Source organism: Mus caroli, chromosome 1 (genome assembly GCF_900094665.2).
Source record: "Mus caroli chromosome 1, CAROLI_EIJ_v1.1, whole genome shotgun sequence".
NCBI classification, from domain to species: Eukaryota; Metazoa; Chordata; class Mammalia; order Rodentia; family Muridae; genus Mus; species Mus caroli.
The window spans coordinates 117,976,601-117,989,175 of NC_034570.1; the positions used below are offsets into that span (position 1 = coordinate 117,976,601).

The following is a 12,575-nucleotide window of genomic DNA, read 5'->3' on the forward strand; positions in this document are numbered from 1 at the left end:
GACGAAGCTTTGTGCTGGAGGTACTACTGTTCAGTGGATAGAGCACGTGCAGAGTGTGCAGGGAGCTCTGGGTTCCCCCACCAGCACTGAAGAAGCCAAGTGCCCTAGTGTATAGCTGTATTCCATGGAGAGGCGAAGCAGGAGGGTCTTCTTCAACTGTGCCCCCAGGGAGAGGTCAGTGTGGGCTAGGATAACTTGCCTTAAAAAGGAGGAGTATAGGATGAAGGTGCTATGGGAACGCCACAGGTCAGTAGGTAAGAAAACTTCTGCCCTGATTAGAACTTTGGCCAGACAACTCTCAGTTTTGAAAGGAAGCAAGGTTAGAGCTTTGTGTATGTTGGATAGAGGGCAGTGCCTTAGAGCTGTGCAGAGAAGGCAGGCAAACCTTTGGGTCACCTGTCTGGCCACAGGCTGGTCCACACTTATGCTGATTTCTGTGTGAGGCTGCTTTATAGTTTCCTGCTTGAGGAGATTGTTTCAGCTGTCCCTCCTACCACCTCTCTAGAAAAAATGGCATGAGGGCCAAGGCTCAGTGCTCAAGCAGCACTTTCTTATTTCCTTACATTCCCAAGAATCCCGTTAGCATGTTTTCTTGGTGACATGCTGAACCTTGTGTGCGCATTTTATTTTTTAATTTTAATGTGTACCAGCTTTATAACTCTAATCATTATATATTTTCCTTCTTCCTTAGCCTATGAGTGTTTCAAGGACAATGAAAAATTCTGTGGTCTTTGTAACTATACTATCTAGCAAAACTCCGGTCTATAAATGTTCAGGAATAAGGTAACATATTTCATATGTGTGCAGATGTATGTGCTTCTCTGTGTGTGTGTGTGTGTGTGCATGTGCGTGTGCATGCACACACGCAGGTGCGTATGCAGGCTAGAGTTTCATGTCAGCTTAAAGGTAATTATGACACTTATATCAATTAACCATAAGAGTGTTCTACATCATGGAGATGGTGGGATGGTTGGTTCACTGTTCACTGAGATCTTCCCCATTGCAAAGGCCAAGAATTCTACACAAAGCTAAAATGTAGCCAACTGGATGCTTTGCTGTGGAGGGTTGGTAGTATGGATAACAAAGAAACATGTTCCTTTCCCTGGTAATGTTGACAGGGTGCTTTGTTGCCATTAAATGAGAGAAAGTCTACATAAGGCAGGCCCTAGGTCTGTGGACCACAGGCTTGAAAATGGCTGCAGCATCCTGGCAGGGTGCAGTCCATGCCTCTATGCATTTTTCAGGAGATTTTCTACTTGCACAGTCTTTCCTCCCATTGCTCAAGGCTGGAATTGCTATAATGTCTAACTGAAAGACTCTAAATAGACTATCTCCAAGGAATTGAGAATTGACAGCATTGTGAGGTTCTTGTGAGAATTTACATAGCTGAAATAATTTCAACAGACCATGGACTGACCCCTCCTCCCCACTATGTGTGGATATATGTGAATGTATGTGTACACATGTATGTGTGGCATGCATGTGCCTGTGTGACATGTACTGTGTACATGTGTATACATGTGTGTAGGACATAGAAACATCTCAGTCATTCCTCAGCTTCAGGTATTCTTCAAGCATTGACCATCTTTGAAGTAGAGTCTTTCACTGTGCTGGATCTCACTAACTAGTGCCAGAATTACTAACACATACCACTGCATCCAGAATTTTATGTGGGCCCTGGGTTCAGCTCAAGTCCTTAAGCTTGTAAGGCAGGCATTTTACTGATTGATTGAGCCCTATTCTGAGTCTAAGTTTCCTCTTATTGCAGCTGAAAGGTGAGCTGTTCTCTGGGTACCCTTCTGATCTGTGTGACTGCCATCAACACCTTAGCCACAACTGTTGACTCTGGAGTGCCATTTATCCTTTAACAACGTTTATTGCCCCTTTTCAAAGCTTCCTGTTCCTGCCTTCCCTTCCCATGCTGTACCCTCTGAAAGTTAAGCAAGAAGTAACCTTCTCTATCATTTTGTTTGTTTGTTTTGTATTCTCTAGGGTCATTTGTTTTGTCTTAAAAGAAAGTATTTATTTATTTATTTTATTATATATTTTCTTTATTTACATTTCAAATGCTATCCCGAAAGTTCCCTATACCCTCCCCCCGCCCTGCTCCCCTACCCACCCACTCCCACTTCTTGGCCCTGGCATTCCCCTGTTGCTTTCTGCCAGGCTACTCTATCACAGCAATAAAAAAGCAACTGACAAATGGGGAATAGTTCCAGACAATCCTGAGGATGTCAAAATCCATAGGTCCCGATGTCTCATATCAATGACATGAAATGCACATATATATGGCACATATGTGTTCCAGTAGATGTGTACATGTGTACATGCAGGTATGTGTGCATGAGTATGTGCACATGTAGGTGGGAGACAGACATCAATTTGTGGTGCCTTCTTTGGTTGCTCCCCACTTCATTTTTTGAGGCATGGTCTCTCACTAAATTGTGAATTCACTGATTCAGCTCTATTGGCTAGGAAGCCCTAGAGGTCTTTCTCCACATCCTCATTACTGCAGTTGTACATTCACATGCCATGCCTAGATCTAAACTCAGGTCCTCATGCTTGAATCACCAACACTTCACTTGCTGAATTATCTTCCCAGCACCTCTCGTATTTCTAGTCACTTCTAGACTGCTAGTAATACACAATAGAGTAGACGTACCTTGTAAATTGTTGCAACGCTGTTTTACTTAGGGAAGAGTCTGGAGGAAACCATTTGCATTTGTTCAATAGGGATACAGAATTTTCAGTACTTCAGCCTTGAGTTGATTGAGTCTATAGACAAAGAGTTTGTGTGCTTATCGAAGAGACTATATCTTTCATTTTCCTGCTTCCAAAGTTCTCATAAAATGACTTCAACACTTTGCAGTCAGAAACCAGTTAATGCAAAGTTACACACTCATTCACATACATTATGATTTTTCTCTCTAATTATAAGTTTCTTTACCAAAAAGAAGGTCTTTATCTCTAAACCCATGTCAGTGTTGTTGCTAGGTGACTCCCAGAGGGAAGCAAAAATAATCAAGAGATAGATACACACCATACACCCTAAGAAGAGATGTGTGGTGTCACCTGTCAGCAAATTGTCACAGAACCCAAAGATGAAAGGAAATAAGAGTGGGTTTTTACTGAGACAACCACTGGCAGGTATTGAGAACCTCTTAATTTCTCCTTAGATTATTGCTGAGGAGAGTGTGGAATAAAAGTGGAGGGGAGAACAGGACAATCAGTATCAGAAAAGCAGAAACAGGCCTTTTCTTCTCATCATCAAGGAGCTGAAACAAAGCTCAGGCCATAAGACACTTAGAAACACGCCAGAAGGCTGAAGGGAGGACTCTGGGGGAAAGCACTTGCTCTGTAGGTGTTCAAGTCCCTAGAATCCATGGAAAGACAGACCAAATCATGTGTATGTATGTGCAGTCCAGAAGTTCTTATGGTGAAATGAGAAGCAGAAAATTCCTGGATGCTTGCCTAACATAAATTCCTGTCTCAAAAGAAGTAATAGAGTGGAAGGTGAGGAGCAACAACACTTTAAAAACCAATTTATTAATTTACTCACTTAGTGCTTTATTTAAGTTACTTGAGACAAGGAGACACGGTCTGGTCTGTGTGTATAGCTCAGGCTAGCAGCAAACTCTTAGTCCCTGTCTTGAGCCTTCAGAATGCTGGGATTTAGAGACTTGCCCCATGGTGTTCCTGAATACAAGCAGCCCTCAGCATCTCAGACTTACTGGCTCTGGACATGTGTGGAAATAGCTTCTGAATCCAGGTTTGAGGACTGAAGGAAAGTTTACTGACTCCAGAGATGAAGGAAGAAAGGGTCAAAGGTAGATATGGCCAAGAGGACTATAAGGTTTGGCAGCTAACTAAGCCATTTCACAGCTCTCAAAGTTTTCCCACTGTGTCCCCCAGGAGTTCATATGAGAGTTGCGTGGTCCCCACGTGGCAGTGTTGAGGTGGGGAGACCTCCAAGAGAAATCCAGGTATTTAGATCAAGGTATAACACAGGTCTTCAGGAAGCCTGGCTCCTCGCTAGTCCCTTGCTTCCTATCTGACCTTCCTGCATTTGGCTAGCTCTTTTGCTTCTTTTCTATATATTATGAACCAGTAATGGACCCTCATTGGGTGCCGACCCCATGCTTATTGGACTTTAGCCTCCAAACTCCTGAACTTTCATAACTGTCATTACTTTAAAAAGTTATATAGCTCCAGGTATCTTGTTATAGCAACAGAAACTGTTCTGAAGCAAAGCTGATATTTATGGCTCTCAATCTTGGCCGTGCATCTGAAACACAGGCAGAGTTTTAAAAGGATACAGGTGTTTCGTTTCCGTCATAGACTTAGAGAATTAAGATTTCCTGAGGTGTATTTTAGGCATTTGGCTTTTTAAAAAAGCTGTGGTTCTGGCCTGGTTCCATCCTCCTTGCTTGCTTGCATAGCTCACATCCACATTTGTGATTATGTCTCTCTGTCATCAACTCTGACCTTTCGGCTGAATACTTTTCATATTATCAAACCCCCACATATTAAAAGGTTGGTTCTGTGTCATACCTCTAATTCTGACTTGCCACACCCAATCTATTTCGGAGAAAAACTTCTCAAAGGAGCCACTGAGGGCCCGAGTGATGGCTCAGTCAGTACAATGATTGTTATGGAAAAACATGGACTCGAGTTTGGACCATACAAGGGGCCAGGCACAGCTGAGGGCATGCAACTCTAGCGTTATAGCAATAGAGACAGGGGAATACTTAAGAGTTTCTTTGTCAGTCTGCTGAGATAGACCAGTAGTTTTCAAAACCAGTGAGAAAGAAGGTAGAGTGCCTCAAAAGAAGGTAGATTATATGTGAGGACCAACACATGAGGGTGATGCTCAGATGCCCAGCATCCATCTAAATGCCAGGCAGGAACGATGGTTTGCCTATAATACCAGTGCTAATGGTGTACAGGCAGGAGCATTCATGGTCTGTACTTCCAGACAGACTATTGAATGACTGATCTCCATGTTTTGTTTTCTCTTTCAAAACAATATAGTGGAGAGCAACAGAGAAAGACATTGGTCAACTTCTGTCCTCTAGATACATATGCACACATGCCACACAAGCAGACACTCTGCTGGTCAGTTTGAACTGGCAACCTGAAGCAACTTATAACATGCTGGCCTGTGGGCAAGTCTGTGAGAGATTCTCTTGATTATTAATTGAGGTGGGAAGACTGGCTCTGAAAGCAATTTGGTCCCTGAACTGTCTAAGAGTTGAGGAAGTGTTAGTCAACTATCACACAAGGATGCCATACTCACGTCTTGCTTTGACTGTGGATATGGTATGACTAGCTTCTAGAGTTCCTACCTTGGCTACCACAAACTAAAGGACTGTGACCTGGAACTGTAAGCCAAATAAACTCTTTTCTTCCTATCCCGCTTTTTGTCACGGTATTTTATCATAGCAACAGAAATGAAGTTAGAGTAGACATAGGCAGCCATCTACACGTGCTTTCTCTTCTTTCCCTTCCAAGCCAAACTAATAAGACAGTGTGGTTATGAAGACAGAGGCTTGTTACAAGAAGGGAGTCAAGAGTGGACTCCATCCCTTAATATTGCCCCTTTTCTTTAGGTTTCTCTGGTACCTCACTCCATTGCCACTGGCTCACACCATTACCCAGGCTCCTTTGCTGGCTCTCCTTGAGCTCTGCAAGTTCACTACAGGAGAGGCTCCCAGGGCTCTGTCCTAGGCCCTACTCACATCCACATTCACACTGAACTTCTCAAGTGACTTCTTTTGGTCCCATCCTGCAGAATGTCATCTCTGTGCTGATGCGCTCAGATCCATCCTCGCAGCCTTAACCTGAATTCTGTGTATCCATCATGCTCCTTAGCACTGTCATTCAGATGCTGAATATGTGTCCCAATATAATTCAGGCCTTAACCTGAATTCTGTGTATCCATCATGCTCCTTAGCACTGTCATTCAGATGCTGAATATGTGTCCCAAGGTGGACCATACAAGGGGCTGATTACATCACCAGTTCCCATAAGCCACCTCTCCTTCAAGTCTGGCCTCTTTCTGATAATGACATCACTCTCAGAAGTGGAGAATAAAACAATCTGTGGTTGTTTGATTGTCCAGTTCGCCTCATATACTTCATCCAGCCCATCAGTGATTCCTATAGGATTTAATGTGGTCATGGAGATGTGTGCCACTGCATGTGGGTTTTACCCAGGTTCTGGAGATAATGAGCTTCTCTCGTGAGGCTTCTGCAGCAAGTACTCTTACACTATGACCTTTCTTCCCAACTCCTGGATGGCTTTAGTACATGTTCCGTTCTTGCATTAATAAATGTCCACTTGGAATTTCCTAAGGAATGGAGACTAGAAAATGAAGTGGGCACAGAAGAGCTCACGAGACTCAGACCTCCAATCCCATGGCTCCCTGTGCAATGCCAGTAAGACCAAGAAAGAAATTTTGCAGTGAAATCTATAGGAATTCCTGACCATAGTCTAGCCATCTAGGTCACGGGTCTGACTTATGTCCCTATAAAGTTGCAAGCTTTCTCCATACTTTCAGCTGCTTCTTTCTGCCATGTTCATCTTCTAGATCCCCACAGAGCCATTTCCTGTTTATTATTCATATTTACTTTAGTGGCCTGATACTATAGGGTTCCTGGGAAGCTATGTGTCTCTCACACTAGCTATCTCACACTCACTCCTATGATATCATTTATTTTTCACATTTGTAGCCACTTAATTGATCCATCAATTTATTTGCTTAGTATTTAAGTATGTGTTTCCTGTCTCTGTCCACTGAGGAGGTAATCATAAGCTCTGACCTTCCCTAGAGCTAAGAACAGAATTTGGTGTATAGAGATTATTCAGTGCATAGATATTCAGTATGAGTTCCATAAATAACTGTGATGTACAGTCAAGTATGACTATTTTAAACTACCCAATTTTAAACAGAATCACTTATTAACAAAAACCTATGCTTAGCACCTTAATTGTCAAACTTTCACAGAAAGGTATAATTGGTTAGAAAAAGGGCTGTTATTCACCTTAACATATTTAATCGCCATACTTTTCTGCACAAAATAAATCATTCTTATGAGAGGCCACGTTCTTCTAAACTTGAGGTTACAGCTGAGAGACCAGCACTTTCGTGGAGTCTCAGAACTCTTTAATGTTCTCAGGTTGACTCTGCTCCTGGCTAGAGTCTGGGAATCTAACGCTGTAGCAGGTGAGAAGTATGGGATTGTCTATCTTGATGTGGAATCTTGTGTTAAGTTTGTCTAGAGCATTGAGAAGGGCTGTTGGTGCTGTAGCAAGGGCCCTGGGGACAAGAGAATCACACATAGCAAGAAACACACCAAGAACAAACCCTGAGGCTGAGTCCAATACTCCATGAAGAGACTGGGCTAGATCCCAGATGCAGCCAAAGGACTCCAGAGGGTAAGTTGAGAAGGATCCTGAAATCAGTGCCACAGAGTGGTGTTGGGGGAATCAATCTTCCCACCACTGTGGCACAACAGTGTAATTCACAAGGTTTGGTAAGTTTCTCTCCAAGTAAAGAAAGCAGTCCTTTGGCTCCATTTGGAAAGTGCCTGCTATGCCACAAAGATATGAGTTCAACCCCCATAGTCCCAGTGCAGGGAAGGTGGAGACAGAAGCCTCCCTGGGGGCTTGCTGGCCAGCCAGCTTAGCTGAATTGATGAGCTCTAGGTTCAGTGAGATGCCCTGTCTCAAAAACTAAGGTGGATCAAAGAAGCCATCTGGCCTGCACACACACACACACACACACACACACACACACACACACACACACACACGTAGACACAAACACACAGCAGTAATGGCAGGCAGGCAAGTAAGCAGTCCCTGAAATAGCAGCCTTGGAATCTCAAACTCTTAAATCACAGAATCACATTCATATACACCAAAACACTATGGGGCATGTACATGTGGCTCTTGTTGGCCCTTGTGACTCTGGGACACAGACATAAAACTATCAAATAGTTCCCTTTAGCATGTGCCAGGAGCCTAACCCCCCCAAATCAATCAATCAATCAATCAATCAATCAATCAATCAACCCACACCATAGTGGCTGGACTGTAGGGCCAGAGGGTCTAAGAGGGTCTGGGCTTCCTCTCCATGGTATATGCAAATGGCTCATCATAGCCACTCAGCTGAGAAAGCTGCAGAAAGCAGAAAGATACTACGTGTCTATGTATCTGTGTATTGTTTTACAGCTACCTCTGGACTTCTCTGGAGGAACAGAAAATGTCCTGCTAGCAAGAAACTTTGTGGAGCACTGGAAGGGCATGGAGGGAACCAGAGAAGCAAGTGAGAGGTCATAGCCCCAGGCTCAGAAGCAGACAGGGAACTGCTAGAGTGAATAGGAGTGGGGACACAATTGTCCTTGCTTTGTGATAGAGGCTGGCAATTGAGGAGATGGGGCTGATAAGCAACAGGCAGAAGTGAAGCTCTCTGAGTGCACCCAGTCCCATTTCACTGTCCTTCGTGGGCTGGACTGTGAGAAAAAGCCATCCAGGGGAAGCAGTTACACAGGAGGCTGGGGCTGGGCACAGCTGAGGAAAGGAAAGAGGAAAGCAAGTATCCTCTCTCAGCAGACAGGAGGATAAGGTCACAGTCCTGAGGAAGGTGGGCAGATGAAGCACTTATGCTGCAGGTGAGTGGGGCACGGGAGGGAGCGATCCAGGCTGACATAGAAAAGACACCAGCTGCCACAGGCTGGAGAATGCACCCCACTGGGGCTACACAAACACATCAGCATGGGTGTGAGAAAAGCGTGCTCACTACAAACACTGGAGACACTGATATGGACCTGACCCAGGAGGCTCAGAGCTCACCATCTCTTGGCTGAGCCCCTTGAAGCTTCTCAGCTCTCTCAGCTCCATTTTCATCAGCATCTTCCTCTTCTAAAGATGTGTCTATCTCTCCTGCTACCTGAATGTCTCTGGTCCAATTCTTTGCTCCAGAACACAAGAGCCTTTGAACCTCAGCAGAAAGCCTAGGTGGGGACTCTGATCCATGCATGCAAGACCTGGGCCATACTTCCTTAGTTTTTGAAGTCAGGCACTATTCTGGCATGACTCAGGTTGCTGTTAATTAAGTAAATTAAATGTTTTTAAAAGTCATATTAGCATTTTAAACACAGGTGCCATACCAGTCAAGAGTGTAACATTAGGACACTGTCTACTTCATTGAGACTTGTTTGGGGAGCCTGGTCTGCCTGTCTGTCTGTCTTTCTTTCCCACTCCCTGTCTCTCTTTCTTGCTTTTGTGTGTATTTGTATGTATGTGTCTATGTCTGTCTGTGTCTCTCTGTGTGTCTCTGTGTGGTCATGTCTGAACCATGGCACCAGGGTGGAAGTCTGAGGACAACCAGAGGGACTCTGTCTCTCCTTCCATGTGGGTTTCAGGGATAAAACTCAGATCCTAATACATGGCAGAAACCCCCCTAGTTCTCTAAGCCATCTCTCTGGCCAAGGAGAGTCTGCCTTCTGTCACCTCTGCTTTCTCTCATATTGGGGCCAAGACATTAGAACATACAAATACGGTTGCTTGAAAAGCACATTGGTAGAAAATAGTCTTTGCTGCTTTAAAGTTTTGCTGCACAACACTAAAAAATATTGACAAGGTATCTGGATCCCTTTAGGAAAATTTCCCCATAGTCTTTCCAAAGAGAATTTAGTTAAAATGATGCAATCTACATAGGTATCTGTGGCCAGCTTTAGTAAAATGAGCTAGTTATTTAGCCGAAACAATTTTTAAGCTATGCAAATGACTTAGTACACATAGGAAATAATTAAAAAACCCAATTACTTGTAAATAAAAAATAAATCCATTTTATACTAATAGGCATGGGTGTGGTACATAGCGGCAACACCATCTTTCAGGAGTTAGAGATAAGAGTAGCAAGCAATCAAAGGAACCTAACAGACATTACAAAGCTGGACTAGCTAAGACCCTAGCATAATCTCCCTTCACTGAAATTTAAACCATTAACAAAACAATGGGAGGGGGACCATTAATATGGTGACAATATGAATTCACTTCCCACAACCAACACGGTAGAAGTAGAAAACCAATTCTCACAGGCTAGCCTCTTACCTAGACATATGCATTGCTCTTGTGCACTGTCACACACAAAATAAATATGTTTTTAATAAAATCACAGACTCCTCACAAAATAAGAGAGTGAGCCCAGGGAGCAAGGAGTGAGTTAAACTAACATGAGACAAAGAATTTTTTTTTTTTTTTTTTGGTTTTTCGAGACAGGGTTTCTCTGTGTAGCCCTGGCTGTCCTGGAACTCACTTTGTAGACCAGGCTGGCCTCGAACTCAGAAATCCGCCTGCCTCTGTCTCCCGAGTGCTGGGATTAAAGGCGTGCGCCACCACGCCCGGCTGAGACAAAGAATTTAAAAATAAACAATGACTCTCCTGTAACAGCAGTTCAATGTAAAAAATAAAATAAATTGTGACTTGAAGCTATGTGGATTAATGCCACTTCAAGACATAAGTTATAAAAGAGTTGTTGCCCAGTATGGAATGCTCTCTTGGAAGGGGAAATTATGTGTATACCCTGAAGTTTAAGAACATTGGATGCCAAAGACATTTTTAAACACCTCTTAGCTTGATTAAATAAAATGTCCTTCACAGTGTTCTCCTGACAATGAGATGAACTAAGACCAGTTTCACTGGCGTCCTTAACTAAGAACTAACAATGGAAGTACAAGTAGCAATTCATTCCAACTGACTCTAGTCCATGTGGGGGTTCTTAATACTCTTTGATGGAGTCTCCACTTCCCTTAAGAATGTTTCCTAAATCTATTAAATAAACCTACCAAGGTATGAAGCCCCTGGGGACACAGGTGACTCCTTCCCCTTCCTCCAAGGGAACCAGATGTTTCCCTAGTCAATGGTTCTTCTGCCTGGGATCTGAAAACCTTTGCCCACCCATGGGTTTTCAGGAATGTCTGTGTGGAGTACCTGAGTCTTCTCAATCAAAGTTTGTGTTACTTATTCTATTCAGATGAACAGGAAGCACATGGCTGAGGTTATGATTAGCTTCAAGTGTCAACTTGACCCAATCTAGAATTACCTCAGAAGAGTCTCAGTGGGAAATTATCTGGATTGAACTGGTTGTGGGCATGGACTCACTTCATTATTAATATTAATTGATGTAGAAAGATCCAGCCCACTTCGGGTGTCACGATTCCCTGGTGTAAGGCTCTGGACTACATATAGGTAGAGGCATCAATGTGAAAACAAACAAGGAGACAGGCGAGCAAGCATGCATGCGTTCACTTCTCTCTGCTCCAGAAGGTGGATATGCTGTGGCTAGCTCTTTGAAGTTCCTGTCTTCACTTCCCAGAAACGATGAACTGATACCTGGGGTTGTAAGCTGAAATAAACTCCTTCAGTTGCTTTGACTCCAGGGTATTTTTATCACAGCAACAGAGATAAAACAGGAACATAGATGGGAAGTATAAGGGAATTGTAGACATAATAAGCGATTTAATCTCACTGCTTTTTAGTAACGTTGTGTACTATTATTATCTTCATTTTTTTCCAAGCAAGGATAGAAAAACAGAAATAAATTGGGTTACTGAAGCTTTTAGAGGATTCAGACAAAATTCTGAGAATCTGGCTCAAGTACTCATTGTTTTAAGAAAATAAGAATCTAAAGGCCAGCACTTCTTCTAATGGATACCAGAGATCAGAGGCAGGGCTGTGGACAGTAAGCAGGTAGCAAGGCCACACACTCCTCATCCTGGTTCTCCATATTATGGAAGTACTCCAGATTCTGTGGACCCTACAGTAGAACTATGTTTCAATTATCATTCCTTTGTTTTCTTGTTATCTTTTGTTACTCGTTCTCATGCAGTCCAGGTTATCCTGGAAGTTTGTAATCAAATATGATCCTGAATTCCTTATCTTCCTGCCTCAATTCTGGGTGCTGGGATTTCAGGTCTATAACACCATACCTAATTTTTTACAATACCAGGGACAGAACTCAGAGCTACCAGCATGCTAGGCAAGCACATTACCCACTAAATTACATCTCCAGGCATTTTATGTATATTTAGAAGATGGATGTTCTAATTTTATTTCATATTCTGAGATAAAATATCCTGATAAAGAGCAAAACTTAGAGAAGAAAGGATTTTCAACTTATAGTTCCAGGTTATGTTCCATAATTGTGGGAATATCACGGTGGAAGGGGTACAAGTCACACTCAGAGTCAAGAACAGAGAGAATGGTTGTATATCATTCCCCCCTCTCTTCACTTTAAGACAGTTCAGGACCTCCTGTCTGGGGAATTGTGCTGCTCACAGTGGGCTGAAACTTTCTAGATCAACCAAGGCAATCCAGACATTTTCCCATAGACATATCAAAGTCCAACCAAATTTATACAACCCCTCATTTAGACTCTTTCCAAATGATCCTCTGGGATAGGTCAAGCTAATATCTTCACTTAAGTCTCACATATCCCAAATACCTAGAGTGTCAAATACTCAAACAAGAACAACTAAGCATGAGGTTCTCTGATGGCAGGTAGGAAG

The 12,575-nt window shown here is 43.0% G+C and overlaps 1 protein-coding gene across 1 annotated transcript in view; it reads right to left on the reverse strand.

Annotated features, from left to right (window-relative positions):
• Window positions 1-12,575, reverse strand: part of Nckap5 (NCK associated protein 5) — an 805,148-nt gene that overhangs the window by 295,225 nt on the left and 497,348 nt on the right.